Here is a 23619-nt window from a genome sequence, read left to right on the forward strand (position 1 = left end):
AGGGAGGGGAGATCATTCCTTTGCCGGTAGACTCATACTTCTGAGTCTTGGGGGTCCTCCCAGGGAAAGTTGGGGAGGCCAGAGAGGGGGGTCCCCCCCCAAGGAATTTGGGGGAACCCAGGCTGATAGTAGCCTCAATACTATGTGGTGGCAGCGGAATAAGATCCAAGCTGGGTATAAGCTTGGGGAGGTTCACAGTAAGCACCCAGATTTTGTACGCTAAAGTCCAGATTTGGGACAGATGTTTACCACACCTGTTTTTTATACTTTTATAAGATTTAAAGAAAAACAAGCACACAAAATAAATGTAATTAAGTTAAGATCAAGCTATAAATTAAGGAAGAACATGGCAAAAAAAAGTAAACATATTCCAATTAAAAAATATCACCTGCCCAGAACAGATACTATGCTGCCATGCTAAAAAGTAATGTACACAATACTGAAAAACTGACCCAATGTAAAAACGTGCAAGACACAAACTTCTCTAAAATCAGGGTTATGGTTACCAATTGTGATTTTTGCACAATCAGAAAAACAGTTCATAAAGCAAATAAATTGGGATGGAATAATGTTGCATTCAGGAGTTTCAACTGCACCTAGGTTTTGTTTAAAAAACAAACACACACATAGGCTCACAGAACAGAGCTTGAGCCTGCAAGTAGGAAGCCCTTGGATCAAAACACAAGCCACAGAAGTAGGGCAGGGATGATCATCAGTGTAAGCCACTGGGGGCTAAAATCTAGATCTGTGGTATTGAGTATTTGCACTAGTGTGTCAATAAAGATCCATTTTTCTGACTGAACAAGTAATTTAGACTGAAAAGTTTCAGAGTAGCAACCGTGTTAGTCTGTATCCACAAAAAGAACAGGAGTGCTTGCGGCACCTTAGAGATTAACAAATTTATTTCAGCATGAGCTTTCGTGCATCCGAACAAGTGAGCTGTAGCTCACGAAAGCTTATGCTGAAATAAATTTGTTAGTCTCTAAGGTGCCACAAGTACTCATGTTCTTTAGACTGAAAAGTTACTCTCTGAATAGCATGGGACACATCTCATTTCTCAAGTATAGAGACAAGCTTAATGCACAGGATATTAGATCAGTTCTGTAAATGCCAGATATTGATCAATGACCAACACCAGTGGGACAGGTGGCAGGATGGCTCAGATGGCAGCAACTGTTGTCTCTGGCCCCCGTGTTGACTGCAGTGCCTCCTGCTGAGGCCTGACCTCGCTGTCAATACTGACACTGCAGCACACTATTAGAAAACAGTAAACCATTAAAGTATCGGAGAGGTAGCCATGTTAGTCTGGATCTGTAAAAGCAGCGAAGAGTCCTGTGACACCTTATAGACTAACAGACGTTTTGGAGCATGAGCTTTCGTGGGTGAATACATGCATCTGACGAAGTGGGTATTCACAAAAGCTCAGACTAACAGATGTTTTGGAGCATGAGCTTTCGTGGGTGAATACATGCATCTGACGAAGTGGGTATTCACCCACGAAAGCTCATGCTCCAAAACGTCTGTTAGTCTATAAGGTGCCACAGGACTCTTTGCTGCTAAGCCATTAAAGCGTCCACTCTTCAGACACGTTATGTCAAGGTGACTTCTCTCTTGAAATTAAAGCTCTATTTCAGGAAAGTTTGCTAGAGAATGCTGCCAATATTCTACCTGCCAGCAAAACATCCTGATGCCTAAAGCAGCATGTAAGTTATACCTGATTCCAAGCCTGCACCTGGGTGTTCAGAAGACTAGTGAAGGGAAAAAAATAAAACTTAATTAGGTCTGATCCAAGAAGGAAAGTATAGCTTCATTATTGTGGCTTTTATTTCATGCAGACAGATATTACTGTGTTATATGATATGAGATAGGGAAGGGGGAAAAAAAGGCCTTGGGAGTGAACGCAGCCACACAATCCCAAATGTAACCTAAAAAACACAAGCCTGACTTCAAAAATTTTATCTCTTAAGGCAAATTCTTTACAGGAATTGACAGTACTACTGCCTCTGCATCCCAGCAGCAGGCAACACGCACAGGAGCACCAGCCTGCAAAGTGGTTTGTACCTCACTCGGGCTAAAACAATGGAAGATTCTACTCCCGTACAGGCTTCAAAGTGGGTACATTAGGTGAGGGAACATCAGGGCAGTGACTCACATTCTGTGCAGACCCAAAGCGCTGTGCATGAAGCCTATCACAGTGATGAAATGTTCCAGCTTTATAGCTGAAGTAACAGTCACCACACAACAGAAGCACTGATGAAGTATTCCAATTACAAAGTACTGTTTCAGTGCAACAGAGGGATAACAAGGACGCAGAAGGCTGCAGCTCAGTGCATGCATGCTCTACACGGCTCAGAGGCATGTTTTTGTTTGCAGCTTTGTTTTGACAACTTACGAATGATTGCCTGAGCTATCCAGGTGCATCTGGAAGCTGGGGGGGTTGGATTTCCTCTGAACAGCATCACAGCAACTGGTAGCCAATTCCAGCCTCTGGTCTGTGGATGGAGAGGGACGGAGTGGGAAATGGATCTTGCACGCAGTAGCAGGTCCATATTTTGCAGAACTGGACCCATAAAGGCTCACTTTCCCTCAATATGAGCAGCTTCTCCAGATAAACTTCAAGTGATTTAGAAGGGATTAAATAATTATTTCTATATGGCTCATCCATATGTATTTTTATCTATAGAAATGGTAGCTTGGGAGTGAAACAAAGGGTTGATGGATTTTCAGAAGGTGAGCTAGGCAACCACTTATTTTTAGTTAAGGTTTAGCAATTAGCTTTCCTGATCATCGTTGGTATCTTGCCCAGGATTCCTACTTTAATAGAATGTTTACCACTGCATGTTCTGAAGATTCCCTGCTATATAATTAAGACAGAGAAATACTGCAGTCAGCAGTTGCATGAATATGATACAGTGATATACAATATCTAGCATATAGGTTATGTAGTTTGTGTATATATAATCTTAATTCCTTCATGCACCCACTCCTTCCATCCATGCTATTTACAGTTGTGGACTTCACAGCACTATATTTATAAAAACATTGTTCATATACCACTTTGCATGTTTGTTTGCGCTGCATATTTGTAATTAGCTATGTGGGACATTTATTTTGTCATTGTGTTGAAAAAATACTATAAAATGAAGCTAAACACATTTCTGCAATTGGCCTGCATATTTTGTGGCCTGTTAAAAGGTTTGTTACAAATCAGTTGGGAAGTGGAGTAGGGAAGATAGAAATACATCATTTATTAGCGTTCTGATATAATACCACCCCTCTTTTGAAGCCCTGCTCTGTCTAACAGTCTTGCTTTTGGAAAAAGACAATAACCGTATAACTGCAGAGGGTGAAAGTCTGTTCAGGAAAATATAAGATTCCTGTCAAGTGTAAGCATGATGATGTTGGTTACGCAAGTTCCTGGACGTAGTCAGCTGTATTCTGCATACCAATTTATATAAGAACGCACCATAATGAGTTTATAGAAAAGTTACTTTGCAAAGGTCCTTCATATACTATGCTATTAATTATACCGAAAAGAATAAAACCTGCAATCCTTATTATTACTTATTGGAGTCAGCTGAGTTGACTCATCTGTGTTTATTTAAAGTTAGGCCCTATAGTATGAAGACAGAGCTGAAATGTCAGCAATCATCTCACATCTAAGCCATGGATTTAAAGAACAGAATATTAAAAAAGGACTATGAAAATTTACTTGTCTACACTTGATGTGGGCATGGCAGGAAGGGTAAATTCTAATTCAAAATTACTGCATTCATCATTTTCTCCGTAAGCTTTTATCTCAAGTTGTCGTCGTTGTTTAAAAAAAGGGCCTACATCTATCCATACAACCAAAATGGGGCTCATTGTCTTTGAAATAGAATATAATCCTTCACCTACTGAACTCATTGATATTTTCATCAATTCGCTGAAAGCAGGAGAAAGGTTAAAATATTTGAACTTCCACCTTCGTTAGGCCACGTCTTCACCACCAAAAGTGTTGTGTTTTACAGCTGGATAGCTGACGCACACTAGCTGTAGCTCACTGTAAAAACCCCTGTGCAGACAAGGTTTTGTAGTTCTTGCTGCGGTTTAGCTAAGAGAGGTCATCTCCAGGCAGGGCGGAAAGAGAGGATTTAGCCAAACTACTTTGTGATAAAAACTACAGGTTCATTGTCTCCATTAGGATTTTGCAGCAAGAGAGAGCTATAGCATGCGTTAGTTATCCCCTATATAAAACCCCAGTGAAGACAACCTCAGAGCTTGCACCTTCAGGGCAACAGAGATCACACACATTGTCTCTGATCTCTGCTCTATGCTTCCTTCTGACGGCTGGACCTTCTCAGCTCCGGGACCCCATCCTTCCCCAAGTAGGGTTCTGATGCTGACCCAGCGAAGTCAAGTCTATATCCCTTTTCACCATCCTTTTATCTCCAGCCCTCCATTTTGGATTCCTGCCACGTGCCTTCCCCAGTTCTGTTGGTCTGTTGTGTCTGTGCTGGCTGCATAACTTTCTTTTAAATATCTGGTACTGCAGTCCAGATAATCCATCAGGGGATGGACACTTTAAGAAATAATAAATACATCAAAATAAATAAATCTCATTTAACGTTGTAATAAAGTGAAGAAGGCCAAATGTTTTAGACTGAAAGTAGTTTCTCATGTCTTCTTATTCACTGTCACTATCCTCCATTTACTGGAAACTGACTTTGCTCTGCAATGAGCTATATTTCCTTGTTCAAAAGCCCACGGTATCCAGTATATTTAGTAATTTATCATAGTTTGAGTCACATATAGTTCACAAACTGGAGCTTTTAATTTAAACTCTCATTTTACTCAACAGACAAAATAAAGGTCCCAAGAAAGTATTTAGAAGAGCAATGCAACCACTTAAATAATTACCCTTCTTTTGCAGTTATTGTGATTGGCCATAGGAAAAGAGCAAAAATCAAGATGAAAGAGAAATGAACAAACTTGCTTTCCTGTCCAAATTCACTGCATTTGTTGTAGCCAATGTCTTACAGGGAATTCAATATTGCCAACCTGATATATTCAAAAATCATGAGACTGGTTTTAAAGTCAGGAGATTTTTATAAAACAACAACTTTGGGGATCTTTTTATTGATATCATAGTCTATACGGTTCATATTTTCAAACTTTTCTCTGCAACTATGAAGGCTAGAAACTTACATTTTAAATGAAAGCTGAGATTCTCTTGTAACACACATGAATCTGGGAGCCGGGGCTTTAAGAAAAATACCACATACTGAAAGCTTACAACAGAAATTCAGAGAGTTGGGAACACTGGAAATTTCACTTTGATCAGCAGCGCAAGTTGAAGCCTTTATCTGTAGCCTGTAGCATCATTCACACACTCTATCCCAGAGTTACACAGGATTAAAAAATATGCAGCTACACAGTAAAAGTTTGTAAGCTTTTCGGAGAGCTTGTCTTTTACCATGTATCCGCAGGGAGCCCTGATCCTGGTTGGAAGCTCTGGGAACAACTGTAGTACAAATAAATAATAGTACTGTAGATGAAAGATGTGCTTGTGGCATACCAGTGCATAGGAGACTGGTTAAATCAATAACCATAATGAGCACCACTCACAATACTATCTTTAAATGTTAGCATTACCTTTGATAAAGCAAAGCTCTGTTGGCTGTCAGAAAGGAGGGTAAAGCTGCTCTTTAATTTTTATTGTGCTTGTAACTTGTGTCAGAGGCGCCTAGCACTTAGGATAGGTGTGTCTATTTATTTTTATATAAATCCTAAATAAACAATAAAACAGATCCCACTTTATAGCATTTTTACAACTTGCCCAGAAACTTAGGGCACATGGGGCTGATTCTCAGTTACCTACTAGTCAAATCACCCATGAGAAGCAGGTATAAAAAACTACCAGAGTGGAATGTCAGTGCTTCTCACCCATATGAGTCACCATGCAAGACTCTGGAGAAAAGAATCTGTCTTTTCAAAGTCTCAACCTGGAGGCAACGGTTTTAAAAACACCATTTACATAGAACTCTTTGTTTGTCACTTGCAACACAATCGCAACAAAACAATGGTATGCTTTTTCAGGGACTGATTCAAAGCTTATGAAAATCAAAGGAAAGTTTCCTGCTGACATTAATGGGTTTAGAACCAGGCCCTCTGACCCTACTTTTGTATTTATTTATTTTTTCGGGGGGTGAGGGGAGGCTTTTTTAATTTTGTAAAATAATAGTTTCACTGGATCCGTGCATTAAATCTAGCAGAGTAGTTTCACCTGCAATTTTTAGGTGTCCACGTGGACATGTGATGCTCTCATCAGTGATTCAAAAGGATAAAGTTTCCCATGAGAGATTTTACAATTTACCTTTGGAGCCATTACTACGTGACACTGCTTTCAGTAACACTCCCTAAAATGACACATTTACCAAACGTATCATTAGGGCTGAACGGTCTTCTCCTCTAGAAAAAGGAATGAGATGGCGTGAGCAGAGTGACCAAAAACCAGGAGAGCAACTTGAAATGCAGCAGGCCATTGTTCATGCACAAGTGTACATGTCAGAAGGAGACAAACACCCTCCAGCCTAGCCCTTGGCAATACAAAAAGCAGCAGGGCAGAGTAACACTGATAAAGGACCCACCACCCAACTTCACACACAGACAGGCACCACCATAGGGAATCTGTGGAAGCCAGGAAAAAAGCCCCTCAATATCTCCTTGGGCCTAGTGTCTCCGTGGGTAGTAAATGACCTTTCCTGATATTGTACTTGGTAATCTGTCAGCAGCTTGAGGGAATTGTTACAATAAATTGCCTGTCAACTATCTAGGTTGCCAGCACACCACAAGCTGCATCTCTGGCAACAATAACTTTCAGTGCCTTTAGCTTGGGAAGCATCCATCGCAAACGGTTTCCCAGCTGACCCCATCCCACTGTTCTGCTAGTTTCCTCCCCATTCCACTTTCCAGATTGTGTATGGTATGCTGCTGGTTTTACGGGAAGAAGGATATGTCATGTGACCTACTGCACCACCTAAGCACTCTGGCTCAGATCCCCAAAGGTAGACAGATGCCTAACTTCCTGCCTAAACATCTTCGAGGATCTGGGCCTTTATTGCTGCATGGGAACATTTAAGGCCCTATTGATTGTATCTTGCATCACACTCCCTCACTTGGGACCCACCTTGGCCCATAGTTTATATGGCATACACTTCTGAAACAATCTCTATTTACTAAAACAACAGAAGGACTCAGATTTAAGGGGGGGGTCAAATTTGTTTTAAATCTCCGAGTGAATTAAAAATAAAAGCCATGTCTACACTCGTGGCACCGCGTAGAGTACTGACGCTGTACACACACCCTGTCCTGGGTATAAACCGCAGTGTAGCAGTGAGGCACTATTTAGGAGAGCAGAATACAGTTCCCTACACTCCTGAACCCCCAAGGTACATATCGTTCATGGCTCTCTGCATGCCCAAGCAGTGATTCCTCGTCTACACTGCTATTTTCAGCAATGTAGCATCCTACTACCTCCCCGCTGCCAGAGTCTCTCTCCGCCGGGAGCAGCCACACACAGCAGAGAGCACTGTGGACGTAGCCTGCCTTTCCCTGCGGCGCATAGCTACACATGTAGTGCCTGTACTCACACACGCCACCGTAAGTGAAGACATAGCCTACATCATGAAGTAAATGCACAAAACAAATATATTCTAATGACACAGTTTGTCTAAGGTACTTAGGTACCCCACTCCCTGCTGAATATAGTTTCTGAGCACCCCACAATCTTTAATGAATTCATCTTCACAAAACCTGGAAGTGCTGTTATCCCCATGTTACAGATGGGAACTGAGGCTCAGTGAGGCCAAGTGACTTGCCCAAGGTCACACAGGAAGTCTGTGGCATAGCAGGGAATTCAACCTGGGTTTCCCAAGTCCCTGGCTATTATTATTTACTGTTTTTATTATCATAGCCCCCAGGAGTCCAGTCATGGACCAGGACTCCATTGTACAAACACAGCTGTCCCTTCCCTCTGACCACTGGGCCAATCTCTCAGGGTACAAGCTTTGAAAACAAATAATTTTCCTTTTATTTCCACCTTAATTTTGACACCGAGATCGGATCCTTGGTGGGCGTGACAAATGAAATGATAAGAGAGACTTATTGCACCCACAGTGCTGCAAACCCTCACGATTTTATCACTGGCATGTCTTGTAATACAGGATGTGTCTATTCAAACCCTACCTCATCACTGCAGAGAAAAGCTTGTACACATGACCCCTCAAGGCAAATAGCTCAGAAGGCAAATAAAAAGAACCCAACATTTATCATTTCTTTAAAATCTCATGATGGTTAAGCCAATCTCATGACTTTGGGGGACTTGACTCATGATTCTTGAAGGCTTGGAGCTGGCATCACTGATAGAAGCCCAGTTCACTTTGTAACCTGCCCCCTGCATACGACTGGCCATCTTTGTGCTCCTTGCGTCCATGTGAACTCAAGGACAGCAGAAGGACAGCAACGTGAATCTTACAGAAAGGGGGGCAGAGAGGGTGCCAGGGCCAGGCGAGGTGACTTGTGTGTGTTGCTCTGTTACCAAGTGGCAGTCAGGAGACACGTCGCAGGGACAGGGTCAAAGTAGGTCAGGATACCAAGGAGTCAGAGTCAGGCACCAGGTCAGTGACATAAGGCAAGCAGCAGAGTTGGGGCCGCACCAGGGTCAGAAGCTGGAGTTCAGGGTCCACAGAAAGGCAAGGTCTGGAATGGAAGCAAGCAGTCTGCATCACTGCTCTGACAGCTCCGCATGCATTTATATACCAGCATGACCCAATCAGTCAGCTGCGGGGGGCCATTACTCAGGCCCTGCTGGGCAGTCTGTCCTGCAGCATTTAGCTTCACATCGTCCTCCAACAAAAACCCAACTTGAGCTCCAATGGTCGCGTGGAAGTGTCAGCAGCCTAGAACCACCTCAGTCCCAGGTTCTAGTCCTGTAATGCCTTACAAGGGAGTGGGGAGGAGATAAGAGACTATGGTGTCCCCCTCCACCAGCCTGCTGTGCTGGTTAGCCACTGAAGGAAGTGTGTGCTGACCTCCAGAAAGGGGGTGATACCAGACACACATCACTGCATCAATCATGCTGGAGAGCTCCAGGAGGCAATTACACTCACTGAGACAGTTCCTGGAGCCACACCTATGAAACCTAACTGAGCCCTTAATTAGAACAGTCATAACTCTGTAGGGCCTGGACCCTCTACACCAATTAACACTGGCGCAAGCATAGTGTGCTATCCCAGAGCAGAATGTAGAGCTGTAGTCATGTGCAACAGACAGCACAGTCCTGTGCAACAGGATTGCAACACCCCCATTCTGCTGCAGCTAAGAGACCATGCTCCCTTTTCGCTGAGGAGAAGCAGAGCTCTTGCCTGAAAGGGAAAAAAATAAAATAAAAAGCAAGCTGGTGCGTTTTCTGGGCTGTAGCAATTCCTGTTTAATTCCTCTAAAATCCAGTCGACTAGAATTACTGGGTTTGTCCCAAGCAGTTCTTTAAAAAGGTTACCACCAGCTTAACTGAATGAAATCAGAGTCTGCAACCGTTAACAATTCTCTAGAGTAGTACTTGTCACTAGACTGAATAAATTCAGCGTTAGCAACTAGCTACCATTGCCTATGCAGCAATAATCTTTAACACTTGCCATCTTGTGTCTGAATCCACACAGTTATGCACTCTCAGGCAGGTTCTCATGTCCCCACTCCTCACCATTTCACCCAAAACATCATATAGCCTTTTCTCTACTGCTTACAGTTTTTTTATTGTAAGAGGAAAGTCAAGCAATTAACCTGGACCAAATCTACTCTAATTGGGTATAATTAAAGAAACACCAGCCTGTTTGCAAGTACAATAGCTTTGCTGTCCATTCATAATTTAGCATGTGCTACTTCACTCCTAGGAACACCTTGGTATTCAGCTACTTCCCTTTCACTGGCACCCCATACCCTAACCTTTTTTATTTTCGAAACTGAATGGCCATTGTTAGTGTCCCTGCAGCTGGAACTGACACAGTAACACAGAGTAATACTCTCACCACATTTAACAACAACTTTTATTAGATGCTAGCGGCATGCCAGACTCTTTCTGGTGCCCTTATCTCAGAAATACATTTGCTGTCACCCAGCCACTGAGTACAAAAGCATTTACTCCTCATATTAAAACATGCTCAAGCTCTGTGTGAAACGGGGTCAGGTATTTATTATTCATTACCACTGCAGACATTTTTAGGACATTCATCACCATTTCACAAGGATGCACTTTACATGGTTTAAAGTTGGGCCTGTCCATTCTCTCCAATAAAATGGAACAGGTATGCTGCTAACCACATTCCTCTTTGGTCCCTAAGCACATGCGTAAGTCTTTCATTACTACAGAGTAAGGTCCTGATGCCGCAAACTGTTGGATTTTTACAAATCAACCCTTGGGGCAGAAAAACTCAGAAGTGACTCAGAAAACAGTGAAGCCATGGAGCTGCTGAGGCATCATGCTGCAAGGAGGACAATCTCACTTGGCCTTCTCATGGGGAATGGAACATGGCCCTCCAATCCCATAAACATCGCAAGAACAACTGGAATTTCCAAGTACATACATCTAGGATACCTGTATGGAGCAGGGGCCCCTCTGCACTAGCCTTCTCCTCACATGGCAGCATAACTTTGTTGGGAGCAGTGTTCTCACCCAAGATGGTACTACGAGCCCCTTCCGAGGGCAGAGCATAGAGAGCAGGCTGTTACATATGTTCATGCTGACAGCTTCAACATTCGTGTCTACGGAAAATTCCACTGGGCCCTCCTTAGGGGAATGATGCCTTGTACAACAGCCATGCCCTTGCTACACCTACCATCCTCCATCCTGAAATAGGTAAGTTCCCGCCTTGCATCTCTCAGACCAGGTAGTTAAGGGAGACTGTATTGCCATGCACACCTGAGCCTTCTCGGTTCTTAACTTGTTGTCCTTCAAAGAACCTTCCAAACTGACGATTCTCTGCCCTCTCTCCACGCCAACTGTACATTACTCATGTAGAAAGGTTTCCTAGGTTCAGGTGGGGTACTGATGTCATTGAATCTCCTTTCCCTACTTCCTCCCTGACAGGCCAATTCTGGATGGCACTGCTCTGTGCCCATTTCAGAGTACCCACACTGAAAAGCAGAAAGGACCCTCTGTGCCTTAACATCCAAAAACTGGGTTGAGTCTTAGAAATCTAGTCAAACATTAGTTCGTTCTTTCTGCCGGGGCGTTGTCCTCACCTCGCACAAAGGTGACAGTCAGACTTAATCAAATGTAATGCTTACCCTAACAGATAGTATTGTGAATGGCACTCACTACAATTACTGATTTTAAAGCCTTTCATGCCTTGATGTATAAATTCTACATAAATAAGCACAATAAAATAAATCCCATTTTATAGCATTTTACAACTTTTAGCAGATGAGGCCCAATTCTGGTTACCCAATACATTATGTGGTCAAAAATATACCTTTCCTAGTAGTGAAGACAAGGCCAGAGCTGAATAGCAGTGGTAACCTCAAAATGAGACGAAGAGATTCATCACAGCCTAGGTCAACTTTTCACAAAGGTAGGTAATTCTATCTTTATACAGTTGTTAATCAGCACTATTGAAACTCACTTCCATGAGCGCCTGTTAACAGAAGCTGCTTTAAAAGGTAGGTTTCAGCTCTTTAGAACTATATACTTCTATGGAAATAGTCATTTTTCACCCAGGTTCGATATCCAAAGGATTTTCTTTGAGAGATGTTGCCCTCTTGGAGATGCATGTTTCCCAGCCAACCTTCTGGTAAATTGAAAAAAAATGGTTCCAGTCAGGAGAAGAATCATAGCATGGGGCAACACAGCAGCTCTTCTAGTTGTGTTTTGATCTCAGTCATCTAGCCTCTGACTGGAAGGCTATTCATCTGCAGTCAGAGAAAAGGACTTCCCAATGCTGAAACAGGAACCAGAGCCTGAAAAAGGTCACTGTACTTCGTGTTCAGGCTGCCAGAAGCTTGCTCTGTCCACACTGAGTTCCACTTTGTCAGTAAGATGTGGTTTTAACTTTCCAAATACCAATTTACTTTTTAAAATGTGGTAGACATTACTTAAAAAAAAGATCAGACTCAATCCAGATGGCAAGTGTTCCCATCCACAAGACACCGACAAGCTCAGGCTAAAACCCAATTGTCCAGAAGTCACTTCTACATGAGTTGTAACTTTCAAATGTAACCACATGGCCCAACATTTTCATGAAAAGTAAAGTCATGGGCACAAGTAAGAAATGAGAGGTCTGACCATCCCTATATTTGCTCAATATTTTTGCCCTAGAACCCAATTTTTGAACTTGTCTAAATAAAGCTATACATCTAATCACTGCTGAAACTACCTAAATGCAAACAGGTGCCTAAGGCCTTGTCTACACGAGAAAGTTTCACTGGTTTAGATAACAGGGTGATTTTAAACCAGTTTAGCAAACAAGAACAAACTCTGTGCAGACACTTTGCTTTAAGGATGGCTTATTTGGGTTTGGCTTCAGTCACATAGGAAGAGGCTTAAGCTAAACAAAACAATCCACTATTTACCCAAAATGAAAGTGGCCATATGGGATGTGGCAGTGGTTTAGCTAAACAGTTTTAAAAACCAATTTAAGTGAAACCGGTGCAGCTTTCTCGTGCAGACGAGGCCTAACATTAACGGCCAACTCTCCAAAATGAGACTCACATTACCAGAGAAAACTTTGATCTGACTTCAACCTCTAAATTACCTGCTTTTCTTTAAAAGATCCCTGAAAGCAGAAAAAAATTGAACAATGTAGGGATAACTGACGGGCATGGCCACGAAGCCTGAACATAGCACGGACTGTGGTGTAGGGCTGTACCTAAACCTGGTGTGAAAATGAAGTGTTTGTCTTTCCACTAATTTTGCTTGTACTGTTTCACATGTGTTTGGTATGCACTAAGAACTGAATGCTTTGCACCAGGTCTAACAGAAAGCTTGGAGAACTTAGCAAACGCACTGAAGTGAATGAATGAGACCGTGCTGAGTGGACAAATGGAAGGTCTAGGTGCCCTGTAATGAACAGATAATTAAAGTGCTGTAAAAAGGTAAGTGGTATGCCTCTGTGGTGTGCTACAGCAGACTGCAAACCAGGAATAGACAGGCAGGTAAACTGCAGCTCTTGCCTTCTGCAGATTCCAAACGTGCATGCACTGCAGCCTCCTCACTTGGGAACGGTGCACAATAATAACCCCTCAATGCGGGGTTGAAGAGATACCATATATTTAGAGTGGTTTTCAGATTTGGAGTGAGACGGCCTTGTTCAGCTTCCCCATCTCACGCAGGAAAGTGTGCAGTGACTCTCACCAACAAGGAGCCCCAAAAACACAGCTATAAAGGAATGCTAATAAAACAATTCTGAGCTGTCCAAATGTGGCAATGAGAGCTTTAGGAATGGAACCACACCACAGATACAACTTGCTTCTCCTTTTTTTTTTTTTTGTGAAAGATTTCCTTAAGCATCATACAAGATGCATATGAGAAATGAACTGCCATCTATCTATACTCTGTTATGGAGACTGTGTACCTGGCAGGAACTCAAAAAGGGTAAAGCTTCTCAGTCTTAGATCCATGATAAAAACACAGCAATTGCCAGACTGGATTACACCCAAGGTCCATTTAGTCTTGTATCCCATCGCTGACAGTAGCCAGCACCAGATGCCTTAGAGGAAGGTGCAAGGATCCTGGTAATGAACAATGATGGGATAACTGATCCCCTATCAGTTAATGTTTGGCTCTGACCCCAACTATCTGCACAGAGGAGCACAAAACTTTGGCAGATATGAACATGATAGTGAAGACGCTTTTCCTTCCCCATGCATGGCAGGCATTTTGAGAGAGAACACAGCAAACTGAACATATTTTAATGGCAAAAGAAAGCATCTCTAAGGACTGGCAAAAGAAATTTGCCAACCTTTTCTACTGAGAAATTTCAACTATTTTTTCTGGGGTCTATTTTAGTATCATTTCAGTAACATTCCTTAACAGGGATTACATTGTGTTTCAATTAATTTTGTACAATATTATAATTAATTGTTTGGTGCTACCCTGAAAAAAATGCTAACCTGTTAACAATTCATACATGGTGCAAACGGATGAGCTCTATAACCAAGGTGGAAGAAACAAGACAAAAACATTTTGGCATTTCCTTCCAGGGCAGAGGGAGGCATATGAGAAATGCCAAAATGTCCGTTTGGACAGTTGCTCCTTTAATGAGCAACAGGTTACAGAATGCTCAGGGGCTAAATACCAGTAAAGTCTCCCTTAAGTAACTAGTACAAGAGGCTCCGAGTAGGAATATACCCTGGCATTCTGAATTATACTTATGTCCATGCATGCACACAATACTCAGGGCTTGAAAATTTACTGGGACACATTCTCAAGCAAGTATTAGTCTTAGCCCCAGGCAAAAATGGCTGACTCACCAACCCTGCGTGCCTCCTTGCAGGCCTTTTTAAATTCATATTAGCAAAGCTTCATGTCCACCACTATAAAACCAAATTCCAGCCTTTCCTGTGCCTCCCCCCCCCCCCGCATAAATTAATTCTCCTGCTCCCCCACTCACTTTGATAACCCTCCCAAACAAATCATTCCCCACTCTGACCACCACCTCTGGGCAGGACTTTTTTTGCTGCCTTCCTGGGTAGGCAAAAGGCCCACTGCCCCCTCCCCCCAACTCTGCACCTTGACCCAGTTCCACCCTCCCTTCTCTTAAAGAAACAGCACCTGATTTGCTTTGCACCTTTGCTCCGTTCCCTGTCTCCACCCTTTCTAGCCAGAGAAGGAGCCAACTTCCAGGCAAGCTGGTTTTTCAATACCCAGTAAAGAAAGGAGTGGCCTAATCCAGCCCTCACTTAAGTCAATGGAAGTCCTGTTGCCTTCAGCGTGAGATGATTGGGCCCATAGAGGAATACGGCCTCTGAATATCTCCAAATGATAACATTCAGATTCCTTTAGCTCTTCAGCAGGATCTAAAGCATTCGAGTATACCGCAGATCCCATGGAACTGGCAGAATGCTAAGAGCGCATTCACTGAATGGCATGGTGCTGTGCGATATGAACTGAAGCCAAAAATTGGAGTGATTACAAAAGCGTTGGCTTTCATTTTTATTAATGAGACTCTGTTTTCTATCACTTTAATAGGCCACACTATGGCAAGACTGCATGAGAAAACTCTAGGGGAACTCTTAGACACAGACTATACTGTAATCTTGCTTATTCTGCAACTTGGGTGACTGTCAAGGTCAAGCAGACATGATCGAATCAACATCTTTTAAAATCTAAACCTAATAACAAAAACACAAATCTTTCTAAAACTTTGAACAATGTGACAGCAAATAACTCATGCTCCAGGAAATTCGGTCAACATCTAGCACAGAAGTGAACATGTGTGTTAATCATCTGGAATTTTTTAGCACATTAAGGCTTAGCCAGTAGGACTCTGCAAAGTGATGTGCTACCAGCAATTCCACAAAACAACTCCTGCAGAAATGATCTCTCTGAGTTTGTGATAAAGCTTCCGTCTTAGCAGTGCATGTGCTTACAGAGTAAAGGGAGAAAGGAATCTGTTTTTTCCTTCCATTCAAACAAACCCAGTTTCTTCAAGCCACAAGCAAGGAAACAGGCATCAACAACTATTGTGGTTCACTGGATAAATTTACAGCCCATTCCTAAAACAATATATATAGTGTATATTTGGACTTCACATGTGACTTTTGAAATGGATTGTGGGTAAGACACTACAGTGGGCAGAGGGTGAGTCAGATTCCTTTCCCTGGGAATTTACTTTGAAAATATCTGACTCGATGCAATCTGGAGTATTTCCACTGCAAAAATATTGTGCCCCATCCTCAGCAGGTGTAAACTGGCCTAGATCTGTTAAAGTCAATGAGACAGATACTCAGCTGGTGTAAATCATCATAACCCTGTTTACTTCAAGAGAGCTGCACTGATATACTTCAGCCAATGATCTGGCCCATTGTCCTAAAGTATTTTTATGAGCTCCAGGACTCAGTTGTTTGACAGGAATGTCTGAACAGTCTCCATGGCAGCCGGGAAGTCACCAGAGCCTTCCCTTCCATTTGATGATGGAGTTTTAATCAGTAGTTTCTGGAAAACACCGAGAGCTTCTAGCACATCACCATCTCTGTAGAGTGTATTTAGGCTACTATATTTCATAAGATACCTTGACAAAGTATCAACCTTCGCTCCTTAGAGAAAACAATTTAACCCTCTTACACCAGACATCAAAAAACTTTTTGTGACTTCAGTTCTTTAAAACAATACATATATTTTGTGTTCTCTTAAACTAATCAGATATTCACACATTTTCTCATTTAAAAGAAGCTGACATTTACTACCAGAACCTCAGCTGGTGTAAATCAGTATAGCTCCCCTACCTTCAATGGCGCGGCATAAGTTTACACCATCATCATTTAAAAGTGCTTTTATCTGCAACTGTTTAACTTTAAAACAGAAAATTAGGATTTATAAAGAGCAAGTAGCAAAAATATGAATTTGTGATGACAGCCTTATGTTTACGGTGACAGAATGTGAAATCATAATTTCTGTTTCAAAACAGCCTCATCAGAAATGTAATTAACAACTAGACTCAGGTTTGCACTTCTGCTCTTTGAAATGGTTGACAGATTTATGCAAACTATCTGTTCTAAACTCATTTTCAATCACTATTAATTTTCCAAAATGTTCATCTTTCAGGATGAAATTCTCCAGGCTGGCTCTCTTCCCAAAGGTCCCTTTTTAGAAGAGCATCTGCAAATGCTGCTATCCTTGTGACTTTTTTTGAAGCTAGACTTGTGTGGCAAAGCCAAGAGTTAGTTAGGGAAGAGCTGAAATTTCATATGGACATATCGCTCATTGAGAAGTGTCTGAGTTGTCCAGTGAAAACTGATTTTTATTCAACCCAGTTATGGGCCTTTGGGGGGAAAAATAATCCACATTTTGTGCATGCCTGGTACAATTTCTCAGCAATATAATAAGAGAAAGTAGACTTCAATGCATTTACATGCATGGCTAACAGACATACATTTGATTCTGCCTCTGAATTATTCTGAGTCAACTAGGAGCCATTTCCAAATGTTTCTGGGAAATGCTGGGTCTGGTGAAAGGAATTTTCCTTCTCCAGGAACATACACAGGACTGAGAGCTACCCAGAAGCCCCATGCTTACCTCAGGAATCTGTAGGTTTGAGACTGGTAGAATATCTGGCTTCTTCCCTACCCACTTCCTCAGTGAAAATGCCAGGGAAACTCTTAGACCTAAAACTCATGAACTTTTGACTCCCAGATGCAGGTGAGCAAGTATGCAGAATAGGGTCCTTTACAATGTAAGTTGCCACACATGGAGCAAACAAGTTACAGTAGAACCAATCTCTATATCAGTCTTTAAAATGACCAGTCAAAACAGCCATTTTCTCAGTGGAAAAGTATCACATAACTGAAGTGATGTCAGTGAAGAACAGGTCAACAGCCCTTCCCATTCAAATATCTTCTGTGTATTTGAAATCACACTGCAAGGGTTTGAAGGACAAGAAGAAAAAGTGGTTCACTGCAGCACTCTGCAACTTATGCGCCATACCAGCTGTGATTCTGAGATGTTCCATTTTACGAGCTTTTTTATTAACTCCTTAACCTCCAATGTGTTTGTAAAATACAGCATGTGCATATCCATATAATATAAATATGCATATAATTTCCAGTGCATGACAGAGGTCACATTTTCCATGAGGCTGAGACCTGTCCTCCCTTTTTGCATCTAGAAAATCAGCCCTTTCACTTTTTCCAACTTGCAACGGAATTGTGGGTGCAAATCTAACACACCTAACTATCTGTATATGCAAACAGGGCCGGCTCCAGGCCACAGCACGCCAAGCGCGGCATGCTTGGGGTGGCACGCCGCGGGTGGCACTATGCCGGTTGCCGGCAGGGTGGCAGGCAGCTCCGGTGGACCTCTCGCAGGTGTGCCTGCGGAGAGTCCGCTGGTCCCGCGGCTCTGGTGGAGCATCTGCAGGCATGCCTGCGGGAGGTCCACCGGAGCCGTGGGACCACCAAACTCCCCACAGGGAAGCCTGCAGGAGGTCCACCGGAGCCGCGGGACCGGCGAGCGGCAGACTGCTCCCCCGCGGCGTGTTGCCGTGCTTGGGGCAGCGAAATTGCTAGAGCCGGCCCTGTGTGCAAATCCTACAAAACACGATTATGCAGCCTGTATGCCTGTTGGTCAGCGCTTAAACAAGCTGTGCCACTGATGTGCACAGTTATGCGTTCAAGTATTCTAATCTGCAGGTGTGAAAACAGTCTTTGGAAAATGTATTCCATACGTTCCTATTTGGTTTGAAGTTTAATAAAGTTACTGTACAAACTATACAGTTTTGCCTGGCTTATGTGATAAAAAACATAGAACAGATCTGCCAGGAGAAAGATATTTTGTGGTTGAAAGAGAACGGCTACAGTTGGTTGATTATAAGCTACATTCGGTACATGTTGGGTACAACCAACCAAGGAACTCTCCCTATTATTTACGGAGTGACAGATAAAAAGAAAGTGAGGTATAGTCTGATGAACAAACTCTCTCCTAAAGCAGATTTAGACTCTATTCAGTCCCTGATTTTTAGGGCACAGTCCTCCTTAGCTGGAATTATAAAATAAATTCTAGCACTCCAAACATTTCAAAGAGGAATCATTTTTACCACTGGCTCTAGTTTTATTTTTTCCTCACTTTGAAATTGATTAGATGTGCAGCTGAAAGAAAAATTGGCTTATGTCTCTAAGAATATAAAAGCATTTTAGAAAAATGCAAGGAATCTAATTTTAAATTCATTAAAGATTTTGTCCACATGCTTTTGGTTATTAACTGTTTCATCACCGCCATATTCCACATGTTATGAAACAAATCTTGGAATATATGTTCACTGGGAAGAAATAAAACTTAATAGACCAGGTCAAAGATTTAAAGCAAGCTTCATACATTTAATGTAGCTCATTTATCCTGAGTACAATGGCTCAGCAAAATGCTGCTGCAATCAAGTTATACAAAAGTAAAAGGAGCCACAGTGTATACAATAGATCTGCTAAAATAGGGAATGAAAAAAAATGTGTATTTTATATTGCTCATAGGTAAAAGCTGCGAAAGTCAAGGGTGAGATTTTCAAAAGCACTCAGAGTTGTCTAACTCTGCCAGTGACGTCCATGGGAGCTGAGTTAGTACAAAGCTGAGTGCTTCCGCAAATCCAACCTTAGCTCTATCACTTTGATGAAAGCATCAGATAAACAGCCATTATGACTTCATCCATCTAATTGAAAATAACCATAGGTACATGGAACTTTGTGAATTAAGAAGCATTTCACTAGTAACGCAAGAAGAGAAAGAAGCCTTTGCTTTGAAATCTATACATCCATAGAAAAGTGACCTTACGGGCGAAAACTGTACCCTTAGGATCAGGAGGTCAAGGCCTGAAAAGCAGCAGAACTGCTGCAGCTTCATGGAGGTGTGAGGAGGACAATAGGTGGAAGATAGACATGGAATCTGTACACTGATCGCATGGCAGAAAACAAGGGTTCACAGCAATGAGGGGAGCGAGGGATATGGGAGGTGGGATCACTGGAGCCATGACTGCATGGCAGGGGGTAGAACTGATAAAAAAAAAATTCTGTGTGATAAAGTGCATCAAAACACACACCCCAAAAACAAACCTAAATATTTTGCAAACATGTGTCAACATTATCAGCATTTTCCATTTTTTCCCACATTTTTTAATAGAAAGGTTTAAATCATTATCAAGAGTTTTCCATTTACCAAAAACTGCACTGGATTCCAGTGAAAACTGGATTTTGACATGCAAAAAATTCCATTACAATCACAGAAGGGGGGGGGGGGAGGTAAATGCGTCCATTTCAAATCTTGTGAACCACAAGTAACTTTTAAAATTGCCCTGGTATCCTTTCTCCCTGTTCTGGTGCACTCTGCTGGGAACGACGGCAGGAGGCCTGGAAGTGACCCCATTCCTTGAGAGTGGAGTTCAGCTCTGCTGCTTCACACCCTGCAGCTGGACTGTGAGTGAGGATTGCATTGCCCCAGCCTGCACATAGGTCCCCTGTGCAAACCTTGCTTTCTGGACTCAGTGCAGGAGGCCAAGGTCTGACCATAACCTGGTCTTTTATCTCTTTGCACAGGCGCCAACGTTGCTTAGCACCCACTGGCAGCCAACTCCTCTCCTGTGTCTCCAGTCTGCCGTGGCCCTGCCAATCAATTCCTTCCCCTCCCTCCCAACCTCCCACCCACCGCGATCAGCTGTTCATGGCATGCAGGAGGCGCTAGGGGGAGGGGGAGGAGCGGGAATGGGGTGTGCTTAGGGGAGGGACGGAACTGGGCAGGAAGAGGCAGGGCAGGTGTGGGGACTTGGGGGAAGGGGCAGAGTGGAGTGGGGCCTGGGGTGGAAGGAAGTGGGGGCTGGGCCTTGGGGGAAAGGGTGGAGTGGGAAGGGCCTGTGGTGGAGTGGGGCAGGAAAAGGTGGGGCCAGGTGGGGCCTTGGGGGAAGGGGTGAAGTGGGAGTGGGGCCTGGGGCTGAATGGGGGTTGAACACCCCCAGACAAAGGAAAAAGCCAGCACCTGTGTCTCTTTGCTAGAGCAGCACAAAGATTGAACTGAAATGTGTCCTTCAGTTTTGTAAGTCAGTTTAGCTTTACAAGTGCACAGCATCACTTCCTTTCCTTGTTTCCAGATGGTTCCCTGTCCCCCACCCCGAGTCCCCTAATGTGGGCGGGATGTAAAGACTGCTTATGAAACAATCAATGGATCCATTTTGTCTTGGAGAGGTTTCACATATAATCTGTAAGAGAGCACCAGTATTCAAGATTTTTTAGGCACTGGCCTCCGTGTGTGTCACCATGAGCAAGCGGAGCTGGTGTCCTGTCAGTTAGTCATGATCCCTCTATAGTTGGTTAAGGGGTGGTGATGACTGAACAACATCAGACACAGGGACAATGGCCATAATCTAGGGTCTTCCTGGGAGTGGGGTAAAAATAGGGGAAAGGTCACTTTAGCCTCCCAGGACTAGATTATTTCTGCCTCCTCCCACCCCCTCCACCCCCAACCTACTGAAATAAGTCATCACTCCACTGCACACACTTCTCCCTCTGGGGAGAGGATGGGAGAAACAACAACACCTGACAGACATTAGTTATGTTGCTTAATGTACTACTGGAAGGTGCTTAAATACTACGGTAAGGAGCACAGAGTAAGAGGCAATATACAAAGATAGGCAGGGTACATTTTTTCATATCTCCCCATGTGAAATGTTCTATTCCAGGGATAGGCAACCTATGGCACAGGTGCCGAAGGCGGCACACGAGCTGATTTTCCGTAGCACTCACACTGTCATCTGAGGGCTCTGCATTTTAATTTAGTTTTGAATGAAGCTTCTTCAACATTTTAAAAACCTTGTTTACTTTACATATAATAGTTTAGTTATATATTCTAGACATAGAAAGAGACCTTCTAAAAACGTTAACATGTATTACTGGCACGCAAAACCTTAAATTAGAGCGAATAAATGAAGACTAGGCACAGCACTTTTGAAAGGTTGCCGACCCCTGTTCTACTCCATAGCTTCCCAGAGTATAAATGACCTTTTGGAACTAGCCTGCAAAGTTAAGACTGTCCTGGGGTATTACAATTAGCATTTTAAAAGGACAACACTATTTTACAATTCACAAAACACCATGAAAGCTCTTATTTACTTGCATGCTGACTATATATGTTGTATTTGGATGTCACTGCAGATAACTTGCTAATTACATTTGGAAATACCAAGTAATTACCAGAGAATCTTCCCTTTGGTTCAGAAGAGCATTTACGTTTACATGACAAAATATCATGCCTACAAGCAACTGGTTCAAACAAAGTATTTGTGGAATCTGGCCAAGTGTAATTAAGTGATCAATTGTTAACATGCAACAACAAGTATTTACCTGAAACACATGCAATATAAAAGAGAATGCTATCAAAAGTTAAAAGCTTACACCAATCAGGCCACCTGTACAAAAGCACGCCTTTCCCCAAGGTTGTATCAGATATTTCAGACTGATAATTTATTTTCTGCTCCTGAATGCGGAAAATCATATTACCAGAGCTGATATTAATCAGAGTATTTTGAACTGAATATTTCAACTGCTTTAACTGAATTTAAATCAATAACCCCACTACTGTGGTTAGTTTTATTGAATTGCACATTGAAATAATATCATTTCAATTATGTTATGATCACAGAATAAAACTACTATAGGTTTTATTTGTTCAGCTGGAAGGTAAGATGTGCTAGTTCTTCATTTGAAAATCAGATATATGATAGCTTTCAACATTACTTTATTGAATGATCTCTCAGGGTTTGCACTACTATAAAGTGTAACATGACCTTTCAAAGAAAGGTCAACAACTTGAAAGGATTTGGTCTTTGAAACCATTTCTTTTTGCCTTCAGAAACAGTCAAATAGGGAAGTCAAAAGTATGTTTTAAAAAGGGTCTTGGAGAAATTAAACGAACAATCTTAAAGAGATTAATTTTCTTTCCCTTCTACATCAGCCAATTTATATCTCTTTTAACTTGGCATATCTTGAAATTCATCTGTTCTCATTGGGCCAGTTGACTATGACTAAGACACTTGTCTTTTAAACATCTCAGGGACGTATAACATATCTGTAAGTGGCTAAGTGTTAACCTCAGAAGACAAAAATTACATGCACAGTTCTATATTTACACAACAGATAGGAAAATCTTCCTAAACAATTTTGGACAAACTATATGCTAACAGCCTTGAGGCATTAATAACAACTTGTGCACTGGGAATTTCTATGCATATTCTGCATTACTGGCTGTGCTATTCATGAAAAATGTATGCCTGCTGCAAAAACCACCAATCTACAAAGAGCTCATGTTAGTCAGGCTTTTAAAATGCAGTCCAGACACCCCATTTAATTCCAGAAAGGTAAATTTTACTGACCTTTGATTCCATTTCACAAAGTCAACAGTATGTTACAAAAGCAGGGAGGTGGCAGAAAGGGAAGGATTAGGGCAAGTGAACTGAAAACTGGGCTGAACAAGGAGGAACAGTTTAAAGTGAAGCATATGCTTATGTGTTTTGATGAGTCACTGCAAATACCCCCATTCTACAGACCAGTGAACTGAGGCAGAGAGCTGTGAAGCTTTGCCTACAACCTCTAAGTCTGTGACAGAGCTGGGAACAGACTCCCAGACTTTGGACTGCCAAACCTGTGCTCTCACTTTCAGACCATATTAGCAGCTCAGGAAAAGGGATGTTTCCTAATGCTTCTCTGAATCCACAGGCCAGCTTCCTTGCAAATAAGCAACAGTAGCAAGCACTCAAGAAAGCATTTCTAAGGCTGTGGCTACACTGGCAGTTTTGCAGCGCTGGTAGTTACAGCTGTGCTCGTACAGCTGTGTACGGCCAGCGCTGCAGTGTGTCCACACTGACAGTGACCAGCGCTGCAGTGTGTCCACACTTGCACCAG

At 42.4% G+C, this 23619-nt stretch overlaps 1 protein-coding gene across 1 annotated transcript in view; it reads right to left on the reverse strand.

Annotated features, from left to right (window-relative positions):
- Positions 1-23619, reverse strand: part of ADGRL3 (adhesion G protein-coupled receptor L3) — an 836368-nt gene that overhangs the window by 778700 nt on the left and 34049 nt on the right.

This window comes from Chelonoidis abingdonii, chromosome 5 (assembly GCF_003597395.2).
Source record: "Chelonoidis abingdonii isolate Lonesome George chromosome 5, CheloAbing_2.0, whole genome shotgun sequence".
NCBI lineage: Eukaryota > Metazoa > Chordata > Testudines > Testudinidae > Chelonoidis > Chelonoidis abingdonii.